Source organism: Rhineura floridana, chromosome 7, assembly GCF_030035675.1.
Source record: "Rhineura floridana isolate rRhiFlo1 chromosome 7, rRhiFlo1.hap2, whole genome shotgun sequence".
NCBI lineage: Eukaryota > Metazoa > Chordata > Lepidosauria > Squamata > Rhineuridae > Rhineura > Rhineura floridana.
The window spans coordinates 113,302,149-113,316,339 of NC_084486.1; positions in this window are offsets into that span (position 1 = coordinate 113,302,149).

Sequence of the window (14,191 nt, forward strand, 5' to 3'; positions counted from 1 at the left end):
GATGGAGACAAACTCCTAGTGGATGCAATTATACACTGGTAAGTGCCTATGGTAAGCTGTATTTAAGGGCAGTGAGGGCAGCAAAAAAACAATATTTTGCTGCCACTATCAAATCATCAATCTGCTGCCCAGCAGAGCTCTTCAGAATTGTCCGGGGGCTATTACACTGTGGCCCCAGGGACATGGTAGAACCATCTTTGCTAGGCACTTCCAGGATAAAATCTTTAGCATCCACCAGACCTTAGACTCCAGTGTTATAGCAGGTGAATCAAGTGAGGTATCCAGAGCACAGCCTTGTCCCGATTTCTTGGATGAGTTTCAGTTGGTGCAGCTTGAGGACGTTGACAAGGTGCTTGGACAGGTTCATGCAACCACTTCTGTGCTGGATCCTTGCCCTTTTTGGCTAATAAAAGCTAGCAGGGATGGAACTGCCGGCTGGGCCAGGGAGGTGATTAATGCCTCTCTGTGAGAGGGGGTGGTCCCTGGCTGCCTGAAGGAGGCGGTAGTGAGACCACTCCTGAAGAAACCCTCCCTGGACCCAGAAAATCTTAATAACTATAGGCCGGTAGCAAATGTTCCATTCCTGGGCAAGGTCCTTGAACGAGTGGTTGCAGGCCAGCTCCAGCCACTCTTGGATGAGACCAATTATCTGGATCCATTTCAGTCGGGTTTCAGGCCTGGTTTTGGCAAAGAAACAGCCTTGGTCGCCCTGTATGATGACCTTTGTCGGGAGAGAGACAGGGGGAGTGTGACTCTGCTGATTCTCCTTGATCTCTCAGCGGCTTTCGATACCATTGACCATGGCATCCTTCTGGGGAGACTGGCTGAGTTGGGAGTGAGAGGTACTGCATTGCAGTGGTTCCGCTCCTACTTGGCAGGTCGCCTCCAGAAGGTGGTGTTTGGGGAACATTGCTCGGCACCCTGGACTCTCCAGTATGGGGTTCCGCAGGGGTCAGTTCTGTCCCCCATGCTGTTCAACATCTACATGAAATCGTTGGGTGCGGTCATCTGGAGCTTTGGAGTGCATTGCCATCAGTATGCTGATGACACGCAGCTCTATTTCTCCTTTTCATCTTCTTCAGGTGAGGCTGTCAATGTGCTGAACCAGTGTCTGGCTGCGACAATGGACTGGATGAGGGCTAATAAACTGAGGCTCAATCCAGACAAGACTGAGATGTTGCTAGTGGGTGGTTCTTCTGACCGGATGGTGGATGTCCAACCTGTCCTGGATGGGGTTGCACTTCCCCTGAAGGAGCAGGTTCGTAGCTTGGGGGTTCTCCTAGAACCATCTGTCACTTGAGGCTCAGGTAGCCTTAGTGGCACGGAATGCCTTCTACCAGCTTTGGTTGGTGGCCCAAGTACGTCCCTATCTGGACAGGGATAACTTGGCTTCAGTTGTCCATGCTCTGGTAACCTCTAAATTAGATTACTGCAATGCACTCTACGTGGGGCTGCCTTTGAAGACGGTTTGGAAACTGCAGGTTGTGCAAAATGCAGCGGCCAGATTGGTAACAGGGACCAGACGGTCTGAACATATAAAACCGATTCTGGCCCACTTGCACTGGCTGCCTTTATGTTTCTGAGCTCAATTCAAGGTGCTGGTTTTGACCTATAAAGCCCTACACGGCTTGGGACCACAATACCTGATGGAACACCTCTCCCGATACGAACCCACCCGTACACTACGTTCAAGATCAAAGGCCCTCCTCCGGGTGCCTACTCTGAGGGAAGCTCGGAGAATGGCAACAAGGGAGAGGGCCTTCTCAGTGGTGGCTCCCAAATTATGGACTGATACTTGTGACGAGGTGCATCTGGCGCCAACACTGTTATGTTTCCTCTTCTCCCAGGCATTTTAGCATGTGTTTTATATTGTTTTAAATTTTTAAATTGTGTTTTAAATTGTTTTTTTAAAAAGATGTATTTTAAATTGTATTTGTTTTTAGTTACTGTAAACTGCCCAGACAGCTTTGGCTATGGGGCGGTATACAAGTAAAATAAATAAATAAATAGGACTGGTCTGCACATCACACCCTCCACCCCTCTGTCTCTGTCTCTCACTCTCACACACACATGCCTAAGAATTTATTTATTTATTTATTTATTTTCATTTCTAGACCGCCCATAGCTAATAGCTCTCTGGGCGGTGTACAAAACGAGATTAAAATACAATATAGAATAAAATCAGTAACAAAGGAACACATTAAACTAAAAACATTAAACATAAAGCATTAAACATTAAAATGCCTGGGAGTATAGCCAGGTCTTAACCTGGCGCCTAAAAGAAAGAACCGTAGGCGCCAGGCGTATTTCCTCTGGTAAGCTGTTCCATAATTCGGGGGCCACCACAGAAAAGGCCCTAGATCTAGTAACAGTCCTCTGGGCATCCTGGTGAGTTGGTACCCGGAGGAGGGCCTTAGATACTGAACGAAGTGAACGGGTAGGTTCATAGCGGGAGAGGCGTTCCACAAGGTATTGCGGTCCCACACCATGTAAGGCTTTATAGGTCAACACCAGCACCTTGAATCTAGCTCGGAAACAAATAGGTAGCCAGTGCAAGCGAGCCAGGACAGGTGTTATATGTGCAGACCGATTGGTCCTCGTCAACAGCCTGGCTGCCGCATTTTGCACTAGCTGAAGTTTCCGAACAGTCTTCAAGGGCAGCCCTATGTAGAGCGCGTTACAGTAATCCAGTCTAGAAGTTACCAGAGCGTGAACAACCGAGGCGAGATCATCACTGTCCAGATAGGGGTGTAGTTGGGCTACTAAGCGCAGGTGGTAAAACGCATTCCGTGCCACCGAGGCCACTTGAGCCTCGAGCGACAAGGAAGGGTCAAAAAGGACCCCCAAACTACGAACCTGTTCCTTCAAGGGGAGTGTAACCCCATCTAGAACAGGATAAGCATCCACCATCTGAGCAGGGAAAGAGCTCACCAACAGTGTCTCAGTCTTGTCTGGATTGAGTTTCAGTTTATTAGCTCTCATCCAGTCCATTATCGCGGTCAGGCAACGGTTCAGCACATCAACAGTCTCACCTGTGGAAGGTGAAAAGGAGAAGTAGAGCTGCGTGTCATCAGCGTACTGATGGCAACGCACTCCAAAACTCCTGATGACCACACCCAGAGTCTGCATGTAGATGTTGAAAAGCATGGGGGACAAAACCGACCCCTGAGGGACTCCACAATGGAGAGTCCAGGGTGTCGAGCAATGTTCCCCAAGCACTACCTTCTGGCGACGATCTGCTAAGTAGGAGCAGAGCCACTGCCAAGCAGTGCCTCCAACTCCCAACTCCGCGAGCCTCCCCAGAAGGATACCATGGTCGATGGTATCAAACGCTGCTGAGAGATCAAGGAGAATCAACAGAGTCACACTCCCCCTGTCCCTCTCCCGACGAAGGTCATCATATAGGGCGACCAAGGCTGTTTCAGTGCCAAAACCAGACCTAAAACCGGATTGAAACAGATCCAGATAATCGGTTTCATCCAAGAGCGCCTGGAGCTGGCCGGCAACCACCCGCTCCAGAACCTTGCCCAAAAAAGGGACATTCGCCACCGGTCTGTAGTTGTTCAAAACATCTGGGTCCAGAGAAGGTTTCTTTAAAAGAGGTCTTATTATTGCCTCCTTGAGACTACCAGGGACTACTCCCTCTCTCAAGGAGGCATTTATTACCTCCCTGGCCCAGCCGGCGGTTACAGCCCTGCTAGTCTTCACTAGCCAAGATGGGCAAGGGTCCAGAGCAGACATGGTTGCCCGCACCATTCCAAGCACCTTGTCCACTTCCTCGAGCTGCACCAACTGAAATGCATCCAATAATAAAGGACAAGACCGCGCTCTGGACACTTCAATGGATTCATCTGTCATAACATCAGAGTCTAAGTCCCGACGGATGCATGTAATCTTATCCTGGAAGTGCTCCGCAAGTTTGTTGCAGCGGGCTTCCGATGTTTCCTTAGTATCATGAGAGCCAGAATGTAGAAGCCCTCGTACCACCCTAAAAAGCTCCGCTGGGCGGCAAAGGGATGATCTAATGGTGGTAGCAAAATAAGACTTTTTTGCCGCCCTAACCGCTTTTATGTACAACTTAGTGGAAGCACTTACCAAGGAATGATTACATCCATCAGGAGTTCGCCTCCACCTGCACTCTAGCCTCCTTCTCTCTTGCTTCATCACTCTCAGCTCCGGGGTATACCACGGTGCTGTATGAGTTCGGCACTGAAGGGGGCGCGCGGGAGCGATCATGTCGATGGCCCGGGTCATCTCCGTATTCCACAGATCAGCCATGGCCTCGACAGGAGCACCAGTGCTATCAGCCGGAAAAACTCCCAGAGCCCTCTGGAAAGCTTCAGGATCCATAAGAAGAGGGGAGAACCCTTATGACTTTGGATTGTGGGGAAAAATGGAAGGAGAAAGACCAGAAGCATGGGGGTGGGGTGAAAGAGACCAGAAGGAGAAGAGGAGACAGAGGGGGAAAGCAAATGGATGAAGAAATGGAGGAGGGAAAAAAGGTACAAAAGACAGGAGACAAACAAAGCGGTAAATAAACAGAAAGAAGAGAAAAATAGGAAAGAGTTATGGCATAAGGTTTACACTGATTACTTAAATGATAAAAAGCAAAACTGAGCCACTGTTTCTGCTACGTTCAGGATGATAGCCACTGGTTCCAGTGGCTCAGTATAGCACTGTCAGTAAGGGCAGTATGTGAGAATACAATCCAAGGCATGGTTAAACACATGTTCAGGCTGTGTACACACCATACAATGAAATCACATTCTTTTCCCCAAAGAATCTTGGGAACCAGTGCTGGATTTAGGAATTAGGCAAGGAAGCCATAGGGGCCTCTAAACATGTTGTTGATACTAAGTTTTATTATATTGAAATAAAATGTAATATAAAACCACCACCCAAATTTGCAACCGGGACATCCCCATTCCAATCCACACCCAGTCCTTCCAGGGATGCTTGGATTACTTGCTTCATCCACAGCTTGCCCAACCTCACCTCAGACAGAGACAAATGGAAGCCAGCCTACTAAATCCTGTTTCATAATTTCCACTGTGGAAGGAAAATTAACTTCAATACTCAAATTTAGCAGAGGCAGTCGATTGGACAAGTTTATTGCCAGAGCTTGGAAGTAACTAGTTACAAGTAACGAATTACTTGTAATTTATTACTTTTTTGAGTAACGAGTGGGTAACTTCATTACATTTTGCTGGTAATAGAACGAGAAGTAACTTCATTACTTTTGAGGAGTAATTGTAATGTTTCCAGCATTACTTTTGCGCATTACTTGGGGGGGAGCAGGGGAAGTCTTCTGCTCCTCTGATTTGTGAATACAGTAGGGCCCCGCTTACCAGCGTTCCGTTTTCCGGCGTTCTGCTGATGCAGCGGCTTTCAATTAGGGAAATTCCCCATTTTAAGGCCGCTTTTGTGACATTTTGTGACATTTTAGCGTCATTTTCGCATGACGCGCCCCATTATCTTCATTGGGTTCCGCTTTATGGTGATTTCTGCTTTACGGTAGCAGTCCAGAATGGAACCTGCCATATAAACGGGGCCCGCCTGTAAAAATCATGTGCTTCAAATTGGGCTTCTGTACAGCGTTGTTCTTCCTTCATGCTCTATGGGTGCTTAGGAGGCAACAAGGGAGGAGGTGGAGAACGAGACGGGGTGGAGAAAACAATTGTTTAAAAATTGACAGGAGTGGAAGGAGAAAAGAGCTGGAGGCAATATATATATATACAAAAAATATGTGTGTTGGGGTATCATCATTGCTGGGGGTGGGGTGAGGGGATGTGAGATTCTGTTATGCCATTCTGTTAATCTTATGGATAAAAAAATTATTCTACTACCCTCTGTGTGTGTGCATGCTTATTTTTAATGTTGTTTTAGGCTACTCAGATGTGCAGCAGCCAAGGCCAGCACCTTGTAGGCAATTTTTTTTAAAAAAAGTAACTAAAATGTAATTGTAGCAATTACTTTTGAGTAAACGTAAAGTAATCAATTACTTTCAGAGCGATTGTAATTGTAATGGTAATTACTACTTTTGGGGGGCCATGTAATTGTAACTGTAATTTATTACTTTTTAAAAGTAATATTCCAAGCTCTGTTTATTGCAATAAAGAAATCACTGATGTACATCACGAGAGAGAGTCAGAGAGTCTCCCTAACCATGGACACACAGGCTTAAACAGTTGTACATGCATCACATAGAACATTCCAGATCTTATGCCATAAATGGTTAATATATCACACTTTGGGGCGGTCCTTTACACGTGCCAGATGTACCTTCCCACTGTCACCCACTATCACATACCTTCTTATCCTGCCTTAGCTGGAATCAGATTAAAACGAATCAAAATTCTTACACACTGATCTTGCTTAACCACAACTTCCCTTTTTCTCTAAAGCCGTCTGGCACAATGTTTCACCATTTCCTTTGTACAGTGCAGTTTTAGCCAAAATTTTTTTTTTCTGACAGAGAAAGACATAGGAATGAAAGTCTACCCAAGCATATTGATTATTGAATCCCTCTTATTGGCAAAGTTGAGACTCCAGCTTACTTCCTCACCACTAATCCCTTCCTTGCCATTTCCCCTCCACTTCCCCCCCTCTTTTATGTGTTTATGGTATGGGGCCTCTGAATGGTGACATGGCTTAGGGCCTCTCTGGCCACACTGGGAACTGTAATTCGTCAAGAGTGTTGAGGACTGAAAGGGGTAAACTACAGTCCCCCAAGATTCTTTGGGGGAAATAATGTGCTTTAAATGTATAGAATATATGTAACCTAAAGTCCCACTGATTTCAGAAGTGGTCAGTGGTATGTTAGATTTTGCCCCTTGGCACTGATTCATATTTCAGAAGATAACTGGAAAAAAATGTCACCTTCCGGAAATAAGTCTGCGATCTTAGAATAAATATTCAGAGATGATTATTCACTAAGATCCTATTACTAAGATTTTGATTTTTAATTTAATCAATTCAAAACAAAAGACCTTGGGGCAGAAGACTATATCTAAGGCAATTTGTGTTCTCTATTTGCCCCCTCCCCATAGCTTCTTATTTTGCTTTCAAACTCTTTCATGCTTTTACAGCAGAAATGATAATGATGTGTGCTGCAGTTAATGCAGTTCTTCTGAAGCTGTCAGAAGAAAGCTATAGTGTGAAGAATGCCTGGGGCGGACGGGTTATGACATACTGTGTCTGGAAGTGAGTTTAATAACAAGACTAAAAGAAAAAAAAGGCAAGAAAAAACCCTGATTAGGTTCAAATTAAACACATCCACATTCTGCAATTTCCTTGTTTGTCAAAATGAATTAGATTCTTGGCTATTTAACCTGTACACAGTGAGTACCGTCTTTAAAGGTCTGATTAATTACGTGCTAGAACACACACACCCTTGCACCAATGTAATTGGCTGACTCTATTTTATAAACAGCGACAGCCGTGTAAAAATATTAATTCTCATAGCTTGTTCTGGGCTGTTTATAAGCTGTCTTATTAAAAAAAATAAAACACCCGCTGTTCTTTGACTTTCCATCTTGCCACACTGAAGTTTTCTAAACTCGTGAATAAGGTTCCGCAGAATCCTGAATGCTTCTTAACTGGCATCTGAAGAAGGGGAAGGGCATCTGTTTTGATTTTCCTTGTGGTTTCCATTCATTTCACATGACAAGACATCAGAGGTGGGAGCCTCAGGTCTGGGAGCTGAGAGTGGCCCTACAGTCCTCACCCCAGCATACATCTCTTCACGCCATAGCCCTTAGTGGTGCTGCCCAACACCCACCTTGAGTACTGTTGCCTGGATGAAATGTGTCCTTGATTTGTGATAGTGCCTCTTGCTTGCCTGGATAGGGGATGGAGAAGAGTGGTGTGTATTGTAAAAATCCCTGACTTTTGCATGGTTGGAATGTAGCCCCTGGTACACATGTAAGAGTGTGTTACTCTACCTAATTATGGATAGAAAATGATGCTAGTACTTGCCAGGTGATGTTGCCAAATTGCACCTCCACCTGCTGCCATTTTTAACTTGTTCTGCCCCTCCACCTCCATTTTATGACTGGTGGATCTCAGCAATTTTAAGTCTTCTCAAGTGAGCCCTGGGGATAGAACAGTTGAGAACCCCTGCTTTAAAGAATTCTAGAAATTGTAGTTTTAGGAGGGTAATGCTTTTTTTGTTGTTTTTTAGAGATCCGTGGTCTACTCATACATAAATGACTGTTAAGTTAACCGATGAGACCTAAACGTGCTTACCTTTGGCTTAATTGTATCTGTTTATCTTTAAATAGGATTTTTATATCAAGAAATCTGATGAACTGTCATTGCTTTGCACGAATTCATTTCTGGGCTAGTCTTGTGTAGTTAACAACTCCTCCCACCCACCATGATCTGTATAAGAGTGTGTGTATATATAGTTTATTTATAAAACAGAATTTATATACCGCTTAAGCATCAAAGCCTCTGAGCTGTTTACACAATCGCACAGACTCGGGTGCCTTTTCATCTCTTCCATTTTCACATCACTGCCTGCAAGACTATCACAGGAAGACTCACCAGAAGCCAAATAACAGAGGAACAAACAATGCAAGAAGAACAAATGAAACAAAATGTTACAGAGGCTTAAATCTAAATTGGCTTATGGCTATGAGAATGCCTGACAGCGAGGGTCTAATTAGAAAGGGAAGACTGTTCTCTAAACATGCTGTGAAACAAACTCAATATCTACTCCTAAAGGGTGTTGCCTGGACTTGTGGAAAAGATGGTTGCTAGGAGCTGGGAAGTGAAAAACACTCACACAGAAGAAATAAGCAAGACCCTTCTTACTAGGAAGCTAAGTTGCCCTTAGTTGTTTGGACAAAGCACACTGTAGTGGCACTTCCAAGTTTCCTCAGTGGTGGACAAATCCCACTAATCTGAATGAGGCTTGCACTCTAACCCTCTTACACCTTCAACTGCACCTGTTTTATTGGTAACATACTTATTTGCTTATGACATTGCTTGTCAGATACTGCTTGCATCCAACACTGAAGTCTGTCCTCCAGATGTGTTTGTTTGCCTGTCAGTCTCTTTGAGCCGATAAAAACACTAACAGGTTTGTCACAATGTACTAAATATTGAATACTGTCATATGATATGAACATCATATGGAATCTTATCATGTAGTCTTCAGAGATCTTTCACAATACAAAGTGCATGATATGATTTTAAAAAGATGCATTTTTTAATTGTTAGGTTTGCAGTTAAATTGATAAGGTTTAATTTTTTTTAAATTGTTTTTACATTGTGGGATAAACTGCTGGAATACTGGTTAGAGTTTTATAAGCTGTATTACACATCAGTAGTGTGTTAATTTTAGTCTTACAGTGAATTGCTCCGTGATTTTTAATACAGTGGACAGGATCCCAAGAACTGGGCATGTTTAGCCTTGAGAAGACTGAGGGGAGATATGATAGCATTCTTCAAGTACTTGAAAGATTGTTACACAGAGAAGGGCCAGGATCTCCTCTTGGTCATCCCAGAGTGCAGGCCAAGGAATAATGGGCTCAAGTTATAGGAAGCAAGATTTCAGCTGAACATTAGGGAAAACTTCCTAACTGTTAGAGCATACAACAATGGACCAATTACCTAGGGAGATGATGGGTTCTCCAACATTGGTGGCATTTAAGAGGCAGCTGGACAGGCTTTAACTTTGATTCCTGCAGCGAGCAAGGGGTTGGACTCAATGGCCTTATAGGTCCCTTCCAACTCTACTATTCTATTATTCTATGATGCTATGATATCTTGTGTCCAACTATAATTTATCTCTTTTTTTTAAAGTGCCCTTTTGACCAGAGATGGTGATGGGACAAAAAACAATGAATGCATATATATTATAGTGAATATCTAAAATTTGGTGAATGTTGTCATTGACATGTCATTTTCAGAATCCCACCCAGGTGAATTGTCTGAATGCTGGAAAATAGAAATGCATTTGCCGGTTTTTTTGGACATACACCAGTGAATGCCAACAGTTGTACATAGGTGACTGTCAACATCTACTGATATATCTTGGAGATTTCAGATAACCACAGAACTTTGTCTGGGACTGTCAGTATTCATATGTGAATGCCAACATTCATGACATATTGGCACATTCACTGTACCTGATATATATGATGTGTAATGATGGCTCTGTCATTCTACTCTCAACTCATCTATGATTTGATGGTGAAACTAGTTCTGTGAGTCTAAGGGTTCTTTTTCCTCAGACATAGACCATCTCTCAGTCCAGGATAGGGTTGCCAGGTTCAGGGCCTGAGACTGATGCTGTATCTTTAGGAGAAGAGAAAGTCAGCCAAGTGCTTGCAACACTGTAATGGGAAAAACCACAAGGTGGAATTCTCCCTTCCCCCTGCACAACTTTTAAAGATACAGAAGACCTCTTGGAGGCTGGCCCGGCAACCAAGAGGTCTTCTGTATCTTTAAAAGTTGTTCAGGGGGAAGGGAGAATTCCACCTTGTGCTTTTTCCCATGACAGGGTTGCAAGACACCTGCACTTGGCTGACTTTCTCTTCTCCTAAAGATACAGGATCAGTCTCAGGCCCTGAACCTGGCAACCCTAGTCCAGAAAGAGGATTTGGTTTTGAAAACCCTGTGTCTCAATGGCCGTATCTCCTCTGGAGAGGGAGCATTACCATCCTCAGACTCCAGCTCCAGATCACCGCAGTCAAAGGCTCCTAAAGAAAGCAGGGGGGCTTTTAAGGATGGAGGCCTCATTCATTTTGGGGGTGGAGCTAACAGAATAAAGGAAACCAATGTTCTTCTTAAGGTTCAGTCAGAGTTTGCTAGTTGTTGGAGTTGTGCTCAAGTGAGGTTTGTCAGGCAGGCAGCTGGCTATCTGCCCCACTTGAAGCTCTCTGTGATACTGTACCCTTCCGTGGTTCTGTTTATGTTGGACATTGACTCCTGTTCACTGGCTTGTCTTTCTGGAATCTGGCCTAGTCTGTTCACACAGGATCCTGGATATGGACTTCCCTGAGATTTTGCTCCCCTAGAGCCACAGCTGAGTTCTGCCCCATCTGGGCTAGACCCTATTCCCAGCAGCCTCTGCTGCCTGAAACAGAGCAACTCCATAGGTAGATGAGATAAGCTCTAGACGCTTCCTACACCTGCAAGGCACTTTGTGGGTAGCACTGGGGTCCTTGTAAAAACTCCCTTGAAAAAACACTGCATGGGTTTTTTTTTGCACTGGCCTGTGATGTCATCAGTTTTGAATTATTGATATGGATAGCCAGATGCAAAAGAGAACAGGGTTTCTGCACCTTTCAGAGCTGTGTAGAATTTCAACCAGTGCAGCTTATCATGCAAGCTGCATCTGGCTCAAACTCCCTCTTCTACACAGCTGTTAAAGGTGCAGGAGACCTGTCCTCTTTTGCATCTGGCCACCCTAATACAGTTGAGAAAGATTAGCATGTGAGAGTAATAAAGCCAATCAAGCTCTTAAGACTTGGGCTACCAAGAATGGCAGCTGGTGAACTAGATTAATATTGTGTTGCTACACTGAATAACATAGAGATGACCTGACCTAGTTCTTGCCAGGATAACTAGAACACAGGACAAGTATCTGCTAATTGGGTTAATAGTTATAAAGAAAATAAATGGCAGGCTAAGCTTATGGATATTATCCAAAGTCTAAGGGCTTATCCAAACGGAGCGGAATAATCCACGGTTTCCATATTCGGTTTGTCATCTGATAGTCCTCACTTTGTCTTTTAGTTCGCTCTTTCCTTATTAAAAAAATGCTTTTTTGCACCCGCACACGCAGCGGTAAGACCCCTACATTCTTTTCGCTTTTTCCAAGCTCCGCCTCTAAAACCTCCCCCTATCAACCAATTGGTCAGCAAAAAAATTACGTATGCTCCTCTCCCCCTTTGCAATGAAGCACAATATGGCTGTAAAGGAGTTCTCGCCTGGAAGGAAAGGCTGCTGGTCGGCTTCACGCCTGCCTTCCTACGGAGAATGAAATTGACACCCTTTTCTTGTTTGCATTTGCGATATTAAACTTAAACGAATGTATGCTTTTCTGCCTTTATTGATATTTAAGGAGATACACACGCTGGCAATGCACTTATTTCTCCAAAAAAGCAAGAAACGTGTCCCCCCCCCTCCTTCTCCCTTTCCTTCCCGGAGAATGAAATTGACAAAGCTTTTCAGAGCAGGCTTGAAACCAACCAGAAGCTCTTTTCTTGTTTGCATTTGCAATATTACACTTAAACCAATGTATGCTTTTCTGATTTGAAGCAAAAACCCCAGCAAGTAGAATGAAATTGACAAGGCTTTCGGAGGCAGGCTGAAACCGACCACCCCCCCTTTCTCGCTTGCTGTGCATTGCAGATCTCACCCAGAGCGGCTGCCCAGTTTGCAGGCTGGCAAAAAATAAAATGCATCTGCGCAGTAGTTGCAGACCCCCCCCCACACCCCACCATTGCGATGATTGGTTCAATTTTCCCGGGCTTATTCTCGCACATGCGCAAAAGTGCAGATACGTGATTGGCTGGAATGAGGAGAAGGGGCAAGGGGAAACACCCAAGAACCGCCCATCAGCTGTAAAGTCCACGGTATTGCATCCTAACTCCTGAAGGCACAGCGGATGATTCCCAATTTTAAACAGCAAATCGCATTTTTGCCGGTATTGCAAGGAGCGGATTTAACCCGCGAAAATGCGTAACAGCGCGAGACGTCATTTGGACGACCGAAAAATAATGAACACACATAGCGGGCGTGTCACACATTTTGCAGTCATCTGGATGAGCCCTAAGATGAAGATGAGCATTGGAAACAAAGGAAAAAAAGAATACTTGGCCTTAGGGAAAGGAAGAAAGGAACTCTTCAGGGTCGGAGCTGACATTCAGCTTTATCATTCTGGATGTAAGTTTCATTCAGGCATGCGTATCAGAAAAGCAATGATAAGGAGAGTGTGAGATATTACAGAGGCTGAGTTTCAGCTAAGGTTTGTTGGTATTCTGTTGACAGTGGGGAATATTAATAAATATCTATCAACCTACAGAAGCAAAGCAAGACTGCATTTTCTGGCATTAGTATGTCAACATATAAACTGGATAGATGTACTGATTCAAAGTGTGATTCTCATTCCAATTTCACAGACACAGCATGACAAAGGACACATTGGTAGATGGATTACCAGCCTGCCACATTTCACCTGGGGAAGAGAAAGTATTATAACATTGTTAGGAGTCCTCAGACTGCTGTACTTGGACAGACCACCTACATAGAAATGGGATCTACATGGAGAGCAGGAGACATTCCACCACTTCCTGGGTATGAAATTTCCAGGGGGTTAAATGGAAAGGCCAGTCAGCCTTGTAAGCAATGCTGAATGTCACTAGATGAAGAGGAGGGTATATGGTGATTGCAGAGGGGGTCCATTTTTACATTTATTTTTTGCCGGAATGGTGGAGTTTTATTATGGAGTGATACAAGTTTATTTTAAAAGGGCTATTGTGGATCCCCTATGCTACCTCCCTAGGACACAAATGGCTCTTTTAAGAGCACTAGTAGGAGAAGTGGCTGTAGCTAGCTGAGCATACAAGAGGTTCACTTTTTACTGGGATGAAGTCCATTTTTTTAATGCTGGTAGACTGTTGTGTCTCTATTTGCAGGAGCAGCAAAGAAAGCACAATTTTTTAAAGAGCCTCTGGGTCTTATGGAGTAGTCCTCTAAATATAAATTTTATCCTCTCCAAGGCCAAGTTCCTAAAAAAAGAAGCAACTTTTTTGAGCAAACCTTTAAGTCCAGCTTGGTGAACATTCCAAAGCAAGAGGATGTGACTGTTATTAGCTTTGAATTAGTTTTTTCCCTCGTCTAAAAATAGAGAGCCATTGTGGTGTAGTGGTTAAGGTATTGGACTACGACCTGGGAGACCAGGGTTCGAATCCCCACACAGCCATGAAGTTCACCTTGGGCCAGTCACTGTCTCTCAGCCTCAGAGGAAGGCAATGGTAAACCCCCTCTGAATACCACTTACCATGAAAACCCTATTCGTAGGGTCGCCATCGCCATAAGTTGGGATCGACTTGAAGGCAGTCCATTTCCATTTTTTCAATAAATAATCATCAATAAAACCTGTAAAAATGAGAGGAACCAATTTTTATTTTATTTTATTTATTTATTACATTTATATCCCACCTTTCCTCCAAGG